The sequence below is a fragment of the Kogia breviceps genome, chromosome 17 (genome assembly GCF_026419965.1).
Source record: "Kogia breviceps isolate mKogBre1 chromosome 17, mKogBre1 haplotype 1, whole genome shotgun sequence".
NCBI classification, from domain to species: domain Eukaryota; kingdom Metazoa; phylum Chordata; class Mammalia; order Artiodactyla; family Physeteridae; genus Kogia; species Kogia breviceps.
Genome location: NC_081326.1, coordinates 63275814 through 63293474, shown reverse-complemented (window position 1 = coordinate 63293474; position 17661 = coordinate 63275814). Strand labels below are relative to the sequence as shown.

The 17661-nt window shown below is 41.0% G+C and overlaps 1 protein-coding gene across 3 annotated transcripts in view; it reads right to left on the bottom strand.

Moving 5' to 3' along the window:
- TRMT12 (tRNA methyltransferase 12 homolog) overlaps positions 1-17661 on the bottom strand; it is an 83799-nt gene that overhangs the window by 64955 nt on the left and 1183 nt on the right. For all 3 annotated transcript variants that reach the window (XR_010837496.1, XM_067017473.1, XM_067017472.1), the window contains exon 2: positions 11294-11372. The gene's annotated coding sequence lies outside the window, so the exon portion shown is untranslated. The remainder of the gene's footprint in view (positions 1-11293; positions 11373-17661) is intronic.

Sequence of the window (17661 nt, the reverse complement as noted above, 5' to 3'; positions counted from 1 at the left end):
AAAATACTGTTCATTTTAATGTTTCTTGGAAGTTCTGACTGCAATTTATGAAGTCAATTCTGCTCTCTGGGCTGAGATTTAGACTACTGCAATGTTCATGGGGTCCACTGGAATATTTGGCAACAATTTCATCAACTCCTTCACTGAAGTTGAATACAGATGAGAAACCATAAAGCAGCCCAACTGAATCATCCTCTTACCTTCTTCTGGATTTACAGAAACCTTCTCCAGTTTATTTTATTTTATTTTATTTTATTTTATTTATTTATTTAATTTTGTGTGTGTGTGTGTGCTACGCGGGCCTCTCACCGTCGTGGTCTCTCCCATTGCGGAGCACAGGCTCCGGACGCGCAGGCTCAGCGGCCATGGCTCACGGGCCCAGCCGCTCTGGGGCACGTGGGATCTTCCCGGACCGGGGCACGAACCCGTGTCCCCTGCATCGGCAGGCGGACTCTCAACCACTGTGCCACCAGGGAAGCCCACCTTCTCCAGTTTATATTGCTTAACACTGTGGCAAGGAAGAGAAGGCAAGAACCAAAAAATTTTCAAAAACGAAATTCAAAAGCACTGGAGCACAAGAGGATAGGGTAGGGTAAGGGAAGGGACGCTGCCCAGAAATAATTTTCTGGAAATCTACAGGTGATTTTTTTCTTTTGTACAGAAGCAGTGTGAGTCATGGGGACCTGATACATTAGTAGAGTACTAAATTCGGGCCTTATATTTAGTACTTTTGTTTTTGCCTTGCTTGCCCTATCAACACTGAGAAGAATAATTTTCTTGGACAAACACACCCCAGGTTATAAACAAACAATTTACCAAGCTAGTTTTTATGAGTTCCAGCCATTGACAAATTATAGATTATAAAAATAGTGAATGTTTACTTCGAGAATAATTTCAGCAGTTCAATGTGAATTGATAGCACTCATCTAAGCCTTTTATTGCTTATTGATAAAGGTTACTATTTTGGATATCCAGTGAATACCATCGCTTCTCAGTGATGTACTTGCAAGCCCTAATCCATTCATTTTAGTGATGTGTTCTTAAAGCTAAAATAATGTCTTCTTTTATTTTTTCTTCTTTCCAAGAATATTTTAATATTTGGGGACATGGCTTGATTATGCAAAAAAGATCTTGCATATCTTGATTATGCAAAAAACATCAGTGGGGCAAACAAATAATGCTGGTGCAGAGAGAAAAATTGAACTTGAAATTAGTAAATAATTAAGAATCTAATTTGGTGGCAGGCACTGTGCTAGGTTACTGGGGCTGCAGTGGGGCATTAGACAGACAAGGTTCCTGCTTTCAGACAGCAGTAGGGGCTTACCTTGGTTTAGTGCGCTTTGCTTTATTGCACTTCACAGATACTACATCTTTTACAAATTGAGGGTTGGCAAACCTGCCTCAAGCAAGTCTATCAGTACCGTTTTTCCAACAGGATCTGCTCACTTTGTGTCTCTGTGAGACACAGATGTTTTCGTTATGATATTTGTTATGGTGATCTATGATCAGCGATCTTGGATGTTACGATCGCAAAAAGATGACTTGCTGAAGGCTCAGATGATGGTTAGCATTTTTTAGCAATAAAGTATTCGTTAATTAAGGTATGTACATTGATTTTTTAGACATAATGCTATTGTATACAGATATAATCTGTATACCAAAAAATTCATCCATTTAGTGTCTTCAAACTAATGGTTTTTTAGTATATTTACAGAGTTGTGCAGCCATGATTATAATATAATTTTAGAGCATTTTCATCATTCCCAAAAGGAACCTCACACCTATTAGCAGTCATTCCTCGGTTCCCTCCACCCAGCAGCCCTAGTGTATTACCAGGAACTTGACGGCTTAAAACAACAGAAACTTATTTTCTCACAGTTCTGGAAACCAGAAGTCAAAAATCAAGCTGTCAGCAGGACTGTGCTCCCTCTGAAAGCTCTAGTGGAGAATCCTTCCCTACCTCTCTGGCTTCTGGCAGCTTCGGGCATTCCTTGGCTTATGCCTGCGTACTCCAATCTTTGCCTCCATCTTCACATGACCTTCTCCTCTATTCCATGTCTTCTCTTCTTGTCTTATAAAGACAATTGTCATTGGATTAAGGGCCCACCTGGGGAATCTTGGGTGATTTCACCTCAAGATCCTTAATTACATCTGCAAAGACTCTTTTCCAATAACATCATATTCATAGATTCCGGGGATTAGGACACAGCCATATCTTTCTAGGGGCCATCACTCAACACAGGACACCTAGGCAATCACTACTCTATTTTCTTTCTCTATAGATTTGCCTTTTACAGGCATTTCACATTTAGGATTTTGACCCAAGAATTTGGATGGATAGTAGTGCTGCTTACCTAGGGCTAGATTGGGGATAAATGGTGTAGAATCATGAGTTCTTTGCCTTTGTCACATTTGAGATGCATATTGGACATCCAACTAAAGATGTCAAGTAAACAGTTAAATACATGAGTCTGGACATGTTAGTCTGAAGACAGAGATTTGGGAATCACTGGCCTATAGATTAGGTGACATTTATAGCTATGGGACTGAATGAGACCACCTAAGATGCAAGTGTAGGTAGAAAGAGAAATAAGCTGAGGAGCAATCCCTAGAACATGCCAGGGTAATGCAGAGGAACTTTTAAAGAAGACTTAGAAGAAGGAACTGCCAGTGAGATGGTAGGAAAACCAGAAGAGTGTTTTCCCAGTTGTCAAAAAAAAAAAAAGGGAACTCCCTGGAGATTCAGTGGTCAGCACTGCACGCTTCCACTGCAGGGGGCACAGGTTCGATTCCTGGTAGGGGAACTAAGATCCCTCATGTCACCCAGTGTGGCCAGAAAAGAAAAAAAAAAAAGCATTTCTAGAATAAGAGGGTAGTTCATTACTGCATATACCTTTGAGATTTGGAAGAAAATCAGTACAAAGAAGTGAACACTGGATTTGGCAACACTGCCCTTATTAATTTTCAGATAAAAGCAGTTTTGGTGCTGTGGTGGCGGTGGAGGTCTCACCGGGAGGGTGAAAGAGTAAATGGGAAGTGAGGAAGTGGAGATACTGACCACAAACACCTCTGTCAGAAGTTCTGCCCTGAAATGAAACAGAAAAATGGGGCAGCAGCTATAAATAAGTGTGTTCAAGAGACCTGTTTTGTTTAAAGATGGAAAATAATGGAAGGTGCTTTTATGCTTTTATCCAGTAGGGAGAACTTAAAGATGAAAGACACTGGGGGTTAATTCTAGCAGTAGTCTACCGAAGTAGGAAAGCTCCATAGACCACACCTCTGATGAGAGCAGGAACTCCTCGTCTATTGTAAAGGGAGAGAAGGCCCAGAAATTGGCACAGGTAAAGAAGGTTGTGATGCTCCACTGCCATATGTGGCTTCTTAGGAGCTGGCACGGATATCTGGCAAATATTTGAGTTTAGCCAGTTGACAATTTGCCAAATAAGGAGGATGGAGAGAGAGGGAGGTAAGCAAGTTAACAGAGCTTCAAAGAGAGTCATTATAACGCCATGTAATGTAAGATGGGCTCAAAGGGACGGGAGGACACAAGGATTGGTGGATAATAAAAAAAAATAGTAGAGTCAATGGATTAAAGGTCCCCATAGGGTCAAACAACTATAGTGAGGAGGAGTAAGAATAAGAGTATCTAAAAGGGTAGAAAGTGATGATCAGAGAGGGAAGTGCATTAACTGAACATTGAGGTATTGACATTATTTGTGATGTCCAAGCCAGGTATGACCATGCGGATTAGTGGCTGAAGAAAGGGGGAGCAAAGAATCATGGGAGGGAGACGAGGTCATGGATCTGCAAGGTCAGAATGCCTAGTACAGTGCTAAGCAGAGAGAAGGATGCCAATAAATAGTTGCAAGCAGCAAAGACGGAAATACATTAATCCTTTCTAACATTTATTGTGTTACGGTTGGTCTTAATGGACCCTGTATTTAGTGTATTATCTTACACAACTTTTTCTCAAATGATATATTTTCCAATGCCTCAGGGACAACATTACATGGAGAAATCATTTGGGATAGTTAAAAAGCATAATGATAAGGGGAAATTCAAACTGGAGATTAATAAAGTCATTATATGTGAAGCTAGTCAGGCAACAGTTAATTTACTGAGGGAAACTGCTGCTGGAGCTATCAAGAAGAGAAATAGACTTTTTGATTTTGAGAGACTTTGAAACTTACACAAAGATATGTCTGTGCCTGAAGCTGGCTGGGCTTCTGAGGGGAAAAACCTTGAACTCTAGAATCACAGAGACCAGAGGTTTGAATCTTGTCCATCATTTATTAGCTGTATGACCTTGGGCAAGTTACTTAACCTGTCTGAACATCTGGTTTCTCATCTGAAAAATGAGGATTAAAAATAGTTCCAACCACATAGGATTTTTAATAAAGATAAAGAGAGGTAACCTATATTAAAGGTTTAGCACAGTACCTGGACCATGGTAAGCACTCAAGAGCTATAATCATCATGATTATTATTATCTATCAACTGGAGATAACAAAAGCTACTTTTGCGAGGCTACGAGGATTAAATGAGATGAGGTATGCAAAGTACATAGCACATGTGGTGTCTTCCATGTGGTGAATACTAAATAATGATTATGTATTACTATGAAACTGATCAGCAGGTCTAATTATTTAACTTTACAGCAACTGGGAAGTGTGGAGGAAGAAATAACTTAAGTTTTGCTTACATTCATCAAATAAGCTGTACTGAGTTTTGCTTATGTGGATTAAATGGTTTTCTCTACTTGGGGGATTTTCAAGCAGTCTCCATTTTATTTTATTTTAGCAATATACCACCTTTTTAAATCCATTCATCTGTTCATGGACACTTTGGATGTTTCATATCTTGGCTATTGTGAATGATACTGCAATGAACATGGGAGAGCAGATATCTCGTCAAGATACTGATTTCATTTCCTTTGGATATATATCAAGAAGTGGGATTGCTAGATCATATGGTATTTAGTTTTATTTTTAACTTTTTGAGGAATATTCATACTGTTTTCATAACTGTTGTACCAGTTTACATTCCCATCAACAGTGTAGGAGGGGTCCCTTTTATGCAACCATTGCCAACACTTGTAACCTCTTGCCTTTTTGGTACTAGCCATGCTAACAGGTGTGAGGTGACATCTCACTGTGGTTTTGATTCGCATTTCCTTGATGATTAGTGATATTTAATGCCTTTTCATATAACTATTGGTCATTTGAATGTCTTCTTTGGGAAAATGTCTCTTCAGGTCCTTTACCCATTTTAAAATCTTTTTTAGTTTTTTGCTATTGAGTTGTAAGAGTTATTTATGTATTTTGGTTATTAACCCCTTATCAAATGTATAGTTTGCAAATACTTTCTCACATTCTGCAAGTTGCCTTTTCATTTTGTTGATTGTTTCCTATGCTGTACAGAAGCTTTTTAGTATGGTATAATCCCACTTGTTTTCTTTTAGCTTTTGTTGCCAGTGCTTTTGGTGTCACATCCAGAAAATCATTACCAAGATCAGTGTCAAGGAGCTTACTCCCTGTGTTTTCTTCTAGAAACTTTATGGTTTCAGGACTTACACTTAAGTTTTTAATTCATTTTTAGTTGATTTTTGTGTAATGGTTGAATTTCATTCTTTTGAATGTGGATATACAGTTTTCCCAACACCATTTATTGAAAGAGACTATTCTTTCCTCATTGTTTATTCTCATCAAATATTACATGTACATGCATGGGCATATTTCTTGGCTCTCTATTCTGTTCTTTTGGTTTATGTGTCTGTTTTTAATGCCAGTACCATACTATTTTGATTACTATAGTTTGCAATATAGCTTGAAATCAGGAAGTGTAATGCCTTCAGCTGTTTTTCTTGCTCAAGACTGCTCTGGCTATTCAAGGTCTTCTGTGGTTCCACATGCATTTTAGGATTTGCCTTAAATCTAAAGATGGCTTTGGGCAGTATGGACATTTTAACAATGTTAATTCTTCCAATTCATGAACGGTATATTTTTCCATTTATTTGTGTCTTCTTCAGTTTCTTTCATCAATGTCTTATGGTTTTCATTATATAGCTCTTTCAGCTAATTGTTTAAACTTATCCTAAGTATTTTATTGTTTTTGGTACTACTGTAGATAAAATTGCTTTCTTAATTTTTTTTCCAGATAGTTTATTGTTAATGTATAGAAAAGCAACTTATTTTTGCATATTGATTTTGTATCCTGCAACTTTACTGAATTCATTTATTAGTTCTAACAATTTTTTGGTGGAGTCTCTAGGATTTTCTTTTTTTAAAAAATATACATCTTTATAGGAGCATAATTGCTTCACAATGCTGTGTTAGTTTCTGTTGTACAACAAAGTGAATCAGCCATATGCATACATCTATCCCCATATCCCCTCCCTCTTGAACCTCCCTCCCACCCTCCCCATCCCACCCCTCTAGGTCATAGCAAAGCACTGAGCTGATCCCCCTGTGCTATGCTGCTGCTGCCCACTAGCTATCTATTTTACATTTGGTAGTGTATATATGTCAATGCTACTCATATGAATCATGTCATCTGCAAACAGAGACAATTTAACTTCTTCCTTTTCAATTTGTTTTTTGTTTGTTTGGTTGGGTTTTTTTTTTTTTTATGGTACGCGGGCCTCTCACTGTTGTGGCCTCTCCCGTTGTGCAGCACAGGCTCCGGACGCGCGCAGGCTCCGGACGCGCAGGCTCAGGGCCATGGCTCACGGGCCCAGCCGCTCCGTGGCATGTGGGATCTTCCCGGACCAGGGCACGAACCCGTGTCCCCTGCATTGGCCGGCGGATTCTCAACCACTGCGCCACCAGGGAAGCCCTGTTTTGTTTTTTGTTATTCTTCCTTTCCAATTTGGATGCCATTTTTTTCTTGCCTAATTACTCTAAGATTTCCAGTACTACATTGAACAGAAGTGGTGAGAATGGGCACCCTTGTCTTATTCCTGATCTTAAAGGAAAAGCTTTCAGCTCTTCACCATTGAGTATGATGTTGTGGTTTTGTCATATATGGCCTTTGTTATGGCACAGTCCTTCTATACCTAATTTGTTGAGAATTTTTATCACAAAAGGCTGTTGAATTCTGTGAAATGCTTTTTTTGAATCTATTTAGACTACCATATGGTTTTTATCCTTCATTCTGTTAATGTGGCATATCACATTTATTGATTTGTGTATGCTGAACCGAACCATCCTTGCACCTCTGGGGTAAATCTCACTTGATTATGGTGTACGATCCTTTTAATGTGCTGTTAAATTTGGTTTGCTAGTATTTGTTGAGTATTTTTGCATCTAAGTGCATCAAGAACATTGGCCTGTAATTTTCTTTTCTTGCAGTGTCCTTAACTTGCTTTGATATGAGTTTAATGATGGCCTAGTAAAATGAGTTTGAGTGGTCTCTCATCGTTTTTAATAAGCACTCCCAGCTCTGTCTGATTCGAAAGCTAGTGAGTGCTCTTGGCAACTGCTGAACACAGTTCTCACTACTGATGATAAAAAAGAAGCTATCATTTACTGAGTGTGTATGATGTATTCCAAGCATTCAGCAAAACTCTTCATGTACATTACCAGCATACCTCAGAGATATTACGGGTTCGGTTCCAGACCATCAAAATAAAGCAAATATTGGGAATTCCCTGGTGGTCCAGTGGTTAGAACTCCATGGTTTCACTGCCAAGGGCCTGGGTTCAATCCTTGGTCAGGGAACTAAGATCCCACTAGCCATGTGGTGTGGCCAAATTAATAAATAAAGCAAATATTGCAATAAACCAAGTCACACAAATGTTTTGGTTTCCTAGTACATATAAAGGTAATGTTTAGACTACACTGTAGTTATTAAGTGTATAGTAGCATTATGTCTATGAAAACAATGTACATACCTTAATTAAAAAATACTTTATTGCTAAAAAATGCTAACCATCATCTGAGCCTTCAGTGAGTAGTAGAAACATCAAAGATCAGTGAGCACAGAACACCATAACAAATATAATAATAATGAAAAAGTTTGAAATATTGCAAGAATTACCAAAATATGACACAGGGACATGAAGTGAGCAAATGCTGTTGGAAAAATGGTGCCAATAGACTTGCCTGACACAGATTTGCCACAAACCTTCATTTGTAAAAAATGCAGTATCTGCAAAGCTCAATAAAGCAAAGCACAACAAAATGAGGTCTGCCTGTATCTCACTTAAGTATATGAATGGCTTTGGAGGGTAGGTAACATTATTGTCTGAATTTTGCCAAGAAGAAAATTGAGGAAAGAAGGCTCAAAGGGGCTAATTGGTCCAAGGATATGCAGTCCTTAAGGGGTAGAGTCAAGATTTTGGCCAAGGTTAATCTGACTCCAATACCTCTGTTCTTAACCTTTATTTACATGGTGGCTACAATAACGGGTTATGGCTTCTCAATTTTAATAGGACCTTTCAGTTCCCCCACCCTCTGTCTTTTCCTTAACGATAATATAATATTTTCCTAACTTTCTGGCACCTGAGGTTTGAAGTCAGCTGGTGTAATTATAATAGTTGCTAAGATCACTGCTCTTTTTTGCCTTTCAAATGACAGTATATCATAAAATCAAATATTGATTGGCTGAATGGTGGTTACCAGGGAATGGGGGGAGAGGAATAGGGGAGTTGTTCAATGGGTATAAGGTTACAGTTACACAAGATGAGTAAGTTCCAGAGATCTTCTGTACAACATAGTGCCTGTGATTAACAATGAGGTATCATGTGCTTAAAATCTGTTAAGAAGGTAGATCTCATGTTAGGTGCTCTTACCAAGAACCAAAACCAAAACCAAAACAAAGGAACACAAGGAAACTTTTGGAGGCGATGGATATGTTTATTACTTTGATTTTGATGATGGTACCATGAGTGTATAAATTTGTCTAAACTTACCAAATGATATACATTAATTATGTACAAATTTTCTGTATACCAGTTATACCTCAATAAAGCAGGAAAAATACTGATTGGCTACTTCATTTAAAAGTTAACAAATAGAGACCTACCTGGCAGTCCAGTGGTTCCACGCTCCCAATGCTGGGGGCCTGGGTTTGATTCCCGGTCAGGGAACTAGATCCCACACACATGCTGCAACTAAAGAGCCTGCATGCCGCAACTAAGGATCCTATGTGTCACAACTGAGAACCAGCACAGCCAAAATAAATGAATAAATAAATAATTTTTTTTTTTAATTCAACAAATGTATTGAGCGTGTATAGGTACAGGATAGCATGCTTGCTGTTCAGGGTAAACAAAGATGAATTAGACAGGGAAGTTTCCTTCAAGTTGCTTGTAAGTGAGGCACCCCATGTACTAGAACACAAGGACTTCTTTCAGAGAAAGTGATGAGGGGCTTCAGAAAAGGAACTCATGCCTTCCTGGAAAGCATCTCCAAGAGCACCTCAGGCATGGGAAGGCATTAGAGCTGGGCCTTGAAGACTGGGAAAGACTGGACACATGGAGAAAATGAGCATGAAAGTGCTGCAAGCAGAGGTGACAACATGAACATAGCCATGGAGAGTGGAATTCTTGGCAAGCACCAAAGGAGTGTTTGGCTCAAGAAAGGGGAAGTAATGAGAGATGTGGCTGGAAAAGCAATTTCTAATAAGACCAGGAAGTCCATTAGTTAATAAGGGGATGTATTGGAGGTGGAGATTAAAGGCTTAGAGAGGGAGTTAGTCCATAGTGACATAAACAAATCCTGATGGCTTAAACTCTGTCAGGGTCAGCCTGGGTGGAAATGAGGAGCTAAAAGCATTTAATAGGTAGAATGTATAGCATTTGGCAAGGACATGCTAGAAGTGAAAGAGGAGGTCAAAGATGGTTCAAATCTTGAGTTTGAGTTGGGAAGGTATACAAAGGAAATACAGTAGGAGGAATGGGTGTCAAAGGCAAGATGATATTTTGGGGACAGGTTAAGAAATAATAGCCAGAAACCATTTTAATAATTAAAAGCACAAAAAAATGTTCTGAATCCTAAAACTGTACATGAATATCCTAGACACGTGGATTACACATGTGGGCCCAAAGTAGCAGTGTGCAGGGTCATTAAAACACAAATCACAGGCAGCGTACCTTTGACCTAGCTAAGCTAACAGACTAGCTGTTAAAGACATTAACTAAACCTTTGATTAACAACATTTGACTGCCTTTTAGAATTCATCTCCACTCATCTCAGCTTCTCTTCTTTTTTTTTTTTTTTTTTTTTTTTTTTTTTTTTTTTTTGCGGTATGCGGGCCTCTCACTGTTGTGGCCTCTCCCGTTGCGGAGCACAGGCTCCGGACGCACAGGCTCCGCGGCCATGGCTCACGGGCTTAGTTGCTCCGCGGCATGTGGGATCTTCCCGGACCAGGGCACGAACCCGTGTCTCCTGCATCCGCAGGCGGACTCTCAACCACTGCGCCACCAGGGAAGCCCAGCTTCTCTTCTTAACCCACTATAATCTGACCTCAGGTCCCAGCACTTAACTGAAATTGCATGGCAAAAGTTTATCAATGATTTTCTCATTGCAAATCCAAAGAGCACTTAAAAATTATTTTTGTCAAAGTTGTATTTAGTTATAAAAGTCAAAGAGTTCTACACAGTTTATATTCTATTGATATATATTTTTTAAAAAAGCAGTTCCCAACCCTGCATCTCCCTATTTTCAATTTTTATTTCACAAAGGCAACCACTGGACTTCCCTGGCAGTCCAGTGGTTAAGACCCCGCGCTTCTGGGACTGCCCTGGTGGTGCAGTGGTTAAGAATCTGCCTGCCAATGCAGGGGACACAGATTCAATCCCTGGTCCAGGAAGATCCCACATGCCGCGGAGCAACTAAGCCCGTGCACCAACAACTACTGAGCCTGAGCTCTAAAGCCCGCGAGCCACAGCTACTGAAGCCCGCGTGCCCAGAGCCCATGCTCCGCAACAAGAGAAGCCACCACAGTGAGAAGCCTGCGCACTGCAACGAAGAGGAGCCCCTGCTCACTGCAACTAGAGAGAGCCCGTGCACAACAATGAAGACTCAACGCAGCCAAAAATGGGAAAAAAAAAAAAAAAAGACTCCATGCTTCCAATGCAGGGGCACAGGTTCGATCTTTGGTCTGCCCCAAGGTGTGGAAAAAAAAAAAAAGGCAACTATTTTCAATTCTTTAGAACTCTCTTCTGGGTACACATTAAGATTATGCCTATTGTTTCTTCATTTTTTGACTTTCTTACTGTGTTGGCTATCTCCCATTTGTCCTTTGGATCTACTCTGTACCCTTCTCCTGCTCTCCGTTCAGAGAAACTCACCTGTATGGACCACATCAGTGGGCTGATGAATGGGCCCTTTGACTTCCAGACGAGTTTGTTTTTCCCCAGCTGGGAGAACCTGGAGAGGAGATCAGAGAGAGAGAGAAAAGACAGTGAGAGCAGAACATTTATTCCCGTTTCCCTCGACCATCTAATCTAGCCGGCTGTGTCCTCAACAGGAGGTCACTGCTTCTCTCAGGGAGGCCTTTTGTACTTGACTCTCATTCTAGACTGTGGTCCCCATGCACTCCACTCATCCCTGTGAGCCTAGGGTTGGTGACAGTGCAATTTCTTCTAAGCCCTGTGTGACTGCACTATCTCTTGGGGCTCCCCTACACCCAAACCTTTGCAAAGAAACCCTCCTCAGATGACCCTGTTTAGAGTGGACTACCACCGCTGTCCTATGGTGACACTAACTGGCTTGCTTACTATGCAAGATAAGGATTTAGCTTTTCTACTCCCACTTCCTTGCCCCACAGCACCTATACAGATAAACACGCAAACACACTTCTTATTATGTTTGTGTCTCCCACAAATTCCTATGCTTAGGCTCAACTCCAATGTGATAGTATTTGGATATGGGGTTTGGGGGAGGTAAGTAGGATTAGATGAGATCATGAGGGTGGGGCCCTCATGATGGGATTAACACCCTTATAAGAAGAGACACTAGAGGGCTTTGTTCACACCTGCAAAAAGAAGAGGGTATGTGGGGCTTCCTTGGTGGCGCATAATATGAGGAATACTATGGTTAACAGAATGTTGTTGAGGCAGAGCAGGAGAGTGATAAGGGATCCATGAGTCAGCCTGCTGGCATTCACTTAATCTCCTTGTTTGTGGTGTGCTTCCCTTGCCCTCAGGTGCTCCTGGAGCCCCCAAGCCTAGTGTCTCTCCACTAGTGAACTTCTAGATTTCTCCTGGGTTGAGGGAGTGGCTATCTCCCAGCTGCATGGGATCTGGGTTTATAACTGCTCCATTAAAAATTTTCACCTGGATCTTGTTTTCAGCTCAACTCTATCTCTACCTTCAGAGGTACCTGATGCCTCCAATTCCTATACTTTTTTGAGGCTTTTACTAAAATGAAGCTTCTAGGTTGTTCCATTCCAGTTTAGTTTCCACCTCCCTCTGATCAGTCAGGTTAGTTACCACTCCTCTACCTGCTTCCCGCTTGTATTACTGTGTTGATGTCATCTATTCTCCCATTAACTCTGTGCTTTTTTCACCCACTTACAGTCAACGCATCGTTTCTGATGAGTACTATCTTGTCCTTAGTTTGCTTGATTTTGCTGCTGTATTTGAAACGGAAGACCACTCATTCTAGAAACTTTATCATCCTTTGGCTTCTGTGGCCACCTGTTTTTTGTTTTGTTTTCCTTTTGCCACATCATCTTACCTCCTTCTTTTGGTTCTTTCTTCTTCCACTGCTTATCCCTTAACTGTTGTTGTTTCCCAGGTCTCTGTCCTCTTACATTTTCATTTACACATTTTCTATCCAGTGCATGGATTTAACCACTTCCTTAATGCTGTTGACTCCCAAATCTATATCTGTGGCCCCAGACCCACATAAAGCTCAGAAACAAGACAAAGGAAACAAGGACCCTGTTTCCCTATATCTTAATCTCAAGGAAAAATAAACACCCTGGAGCCAAAACAGGCATCCTTTTAGATAAAGAAAATAGGAGTGAAGGGAGGCATTCAGTGTAAGAAACAAAGTAGGAGCTGTACTAGTCATGATATGGGAGCTTTTGCCTAAATCACAGTGACTCAACACAAGAAAAGTTTATTTATCTGTCACACAAAATCTGCTGTGGATTGGGGCAACTCTCCAGGGCAGCTGTCCTCCTATATTGGCTCACTACTTCCTGCCTCTTCAATTTCATGGAACTTCCATTTAGATACATGTTGTGAATCTCACCATGCTAGGAGAGGACAGAGCTGCACAGCTGAGCACAGGCAATTAAGTGACTGCATCTGGAGGTGAAAATGTGTCAGTCAGGTTTCCATTCATTGGCCAAAGCAAGTCACATGGCCACCCCCAACTTCAAGGGGACAAGGAAGGCGAATCCTCTCTCACCCTGAGAATCGATTCTGTTGAACAGTAGTAACTGACAGCAGTGAAAATATTTGGTCTAAAATAGAAAATTTGGCCTTAAAGTATCTTTTTATTTTTATACTTCCAGTCCTAGCTTGGTGGCTGGTACAGAGGGGGGAGGGGTCAATATTATTTGAATTTAGGTATGTGTTAGAAGATGATTTAATAAGTCTATTTGAAAAGGTGCTCAGAAAAGTCTGAGTTGATGCCTTACTTTCCTTTCGAAACAGGAACATTCAAGAATCCTTCCACTGATCTTGCTGCTGGGCTCAAAGTTGGAGTAATTTTTCAAAAATAGTTCTTGGGGCATCTAAATACTTGGAAGCCTCATTAAGAATTCAAGTTTAAAGTCTGAAGAGAAGGCCCTGTTGTTTACATTTACACTTATTGAGAAAATAGAGATCCAGTTGGATTCTCTTTCTCTTTTTCTTTGCGGTGCGTACGCCTCTCACTGTTGTGGCCTCTCCCGTTGTGGAGCACAGGCTCCGGACGCGCAGGCTCAGCAGCCACGGCTCACGGGCCCAGCCGCTCTGCGGCATGTGGGATCTTCCCGGACCGGGGCACGAACCCGCGTCCCCTGCATCGGCAGGCGGACTCTCAACCACTGCGCCACCAGGGAAACCCGGATTCTCTTTCTTTTAGCTCTGAAGTTACATAAGCCTCCGATACTTGTAGATACATTGATACTGCTAACACTAATTTGTAAATCTTAATGCCTTCTAATACTACCTATCATTTTTTGACCACCTACTACATGTTAGGTATCGTGCCATGTGTTTCACATATATTAACTCATCTTATGCTCATGACTCTGTGAGGTGGTATTTTAAGAAATAACAAGAAACCCCCAAACCAAGACTTCGCATCATAGGCAACTTGTCCAAACTGAAACAGCTAGTAGGTATTAGAGTTAGGATGTAAAGTCAGGGGACCCATGCTCTTTCTGGTATGCTATACTGCCTCCATTTGCATTGCAATATAAATTTTAGTATCAGTTTGACCATTTCACACACACATATACAGAGACACAAACCAAGTTGGGATTTTGATTGGGATTGCACTGAATTTATAGATTAATTTGGGGAGAACCGTCATCTTATATCAATGCTATTGACTGTTCCAAACGTGAATTGGTCTTTTCCTCCCTTTATTTAAGTCTTCTTGAATTTTTCTAGTAAGATTTTGTGGTTTTCATTGTGAAGCAGCAATTGATTCACCACAACCCCAGTGAGGCGGGGACTTCTGTGGGTCAGAATACTAAGACTTGATGGATAAGAAGTATAATAAGGGAACTGCAAAAATGCGGCAGAAAAAAAATGATTGAAGGTCCCACCAAGTAAAGCAACAATTTCAAGAATTTTAAAGTGGACAGCAATAGCGGGGTGTATAACATATTGTAAGATGCAGACAGCAAATGGCCTTGTGTCCTGACAGCAACAGGGATGCCAGGAACTCTGGAGAGTATTTGCATAATGTAACCTACTGTGGACTGTTGATTCAGCACCACTTTTTCATGAGGAGGAGACTGTGACTGTTAAGTGAGGCATGATGTTTGTCATCTTTAAAAGTGAAGTGCAGGTTAGGCTGAACCCAGGCCAGCATTGCCTTCTGGGCCCTCCTTTCCCTCTTCCATTTCTGTAACGTTCTCCAACCTGCTAGCACTACCTCCTCAGCACCCTCCCATTTCCTCACAACCTTCCTCTTGCCACCCACAGTTAGACCTGCCTTATCCTGTACTTCTCCATAGCTCCATACGTGGACCCCCCCCACCCTCCCCTCTCCCCATCTCCTCCATTTATATTTAGGGTATTCAAGTGTTCAGAGAAAGAGAGTGGATAGAGGATCCACTTAGTACACATTACATGTGTATTAAATGACAGATAGCTAGGTAGCTATTTCTCAAATTAGGGTCCAAAGACCTAATCCTAGAGGTTGGAGAGGTCCACAGGAATTTGGATAGTAATAATTTATTGAGCACTTACATGTTCCAGGAGCTGTTTGAAATACTTTACATGTATTTAATTTCACTATAACCCTCTAAAGCAGATGCCCTTATGTCCATTTAACAGATGAGCAAACTTAGCAATATGCCCTTATCCCCATCAAAGAGATGAGCAGTCATGGAAAGGTTATTAGCTCAAGGTTATACATCTAGTAAACGGTAGAGTGGGGACTCAAACCTAGGCAGTCTGGCTCCAGAGCTCATGATCTCAACCACTTTGCAATGCTGTCATCTGGGGCTTGACTGGGACTAGGCGGTCCAAGATGGCCTCATGCATGTGCCTGGCAGTTAGCTGTGGCTATTGGCTGTTGCCTCCTCCTCCATGTGGCCTTTCCAGCAGGATACTCTGAACCTTTTTATATGGCAGCCAAATTCCAGGATTGTACCATAAGTCATGGAACAGATAGGCTTTCTTTTTTTTTTTTTTCCAAAAGCACAACATGATTATATTTTAATACTAAACCAAAATACAAAACACCATAGTAAACTGATGGCAATAAAATATGGTATTTCATTTGCACTGCACAGTAAATGGTTAACATCCTTTCATAAATGAGTTCTTAGAAACCAGTAACAAAGACATTGATATACCAAGCGAAATGAAAAAAAAAAAAAAAGAAAATGAAATAACACAAGTGACTAGTAAGGATTAAGAATATATGTAGATAGGCTTATAGATCAAATTAAGATGCTTGAATCACATTGTCTATGTGGCAGCTTTAAAACATGTCCCCAAATTCTTGGACACTGTTTCCATTGAGAGGTGGAGGTCCATATCCCCTTCTCTTTTACATGGGCTGGTCTTTGGGGCTTGCTGGTAGCTAGCAGAATACAGTGGAAGTGATGCTCCATTACTTCTTAGGTTAAGTCATTAAAGGCCATGAACCTGGTTCTTTTCAGACACTCGCTCTCAGGGAAGCCAGCTACCATGTGAGAAGTCTGACATGTCGGAGGGGGTGTGTGAAGGTACTCTGGTTCACAGTCCCAGCTGAGCTTCCAGCCAGCCAACAGCCAGCCTCAACTGTCAGCCACATGAGTGTGCCATCTTGGATGTCCAGCCTAGATGAACCTTTAAACGACTGCAGCTGCAGTGACATCTGATAAGAGACACCAACAAAGAACTGCCCAAGCAAGCCCTTCCTGAATTTCTATTTCTACAAAATCATAAGCAAAATAAACTGGCTATTTAAGCCACTAAGTTTGATTTAACATGTTCACTTAAAGGGCAGCAACAGTTTATCAACCAATTTAAAACAGAATGAGAAGCAAGGAGAAAGAAAAGGAGTAGATAAACAAGCTTAGGATAGGGTATAAGCAGGGTGTAAGGACCATAGCACTTAACACCATAGATGGCATGGTTTTAAGGACTGGAGTGGAGGCTAAGCAAGGGGTTTTGGCAGACTGAAGGGGTCTGGAATCGACATACATCTGAATGATACAGAAGCAAGTGTGTCTGGTCATAACTGTAGCTGGCCATTAGCTGGCTGAGCAGCTAGGGATTTATCTGCTTTTCTTGTTCAGTGACTACATGAGGCCATAATGGGGCTATAATGGGTATCACTAGTTGGTGGCCAATTTAGGAATGACATAGTTGTCAGTCGAGAGGTAGTATGATTCATGCCTTACTAATATTTAAAGTTTACTTGGTCTATCTCCTTCTATCTGAAGTAGCACTTTCATTTGTTCCATCCTTTTTATCTGTGTTCAACACATATCCATTTACTCTGCGTGTAACATGTCTCATAAGCAAATTGTGTCTACATTTTTGTTTCTCTTATTTTCTACAGCAGAACTGAATATTCATAAAGCATACAGCAAACACGTTACAGCAAGCCCCAAGGAACAAGCACTTAGAGCATGGTTGTCACGTCCCACTTGCTAAAGCAAGTCACGTGGCCGAGCCCACAGTCATGTGGGACAGGTCTACACAAGGGAGTGGATACCATAAGGCACGATTATTGGGACCACTACTGAAACAATCTAACACTAACACATAGCTAGGAAGTGGTTGATCCAGTTATCAAATTTTCAGCAATCTGTTTCTGGAGCCCAAACACAAAACTGGTATCCTGGAGACTGCTGGGAATTCCTACTGAAGGGCTTTTTCAAACCTCTCTTCCCAGGCCCCAGCCCAAGCCCAATGAGTCAGAATCTCTTGGGGGTAAAAGGGATACGCGTGTCGGGGTGGTGGTGGTGGTGGTAGAAATCTGAAGAATTTAAATAACTCTGTAGAAGATTCCAACAAACGCTGGGACGTGGAGGGGGTTTCAAAGACAA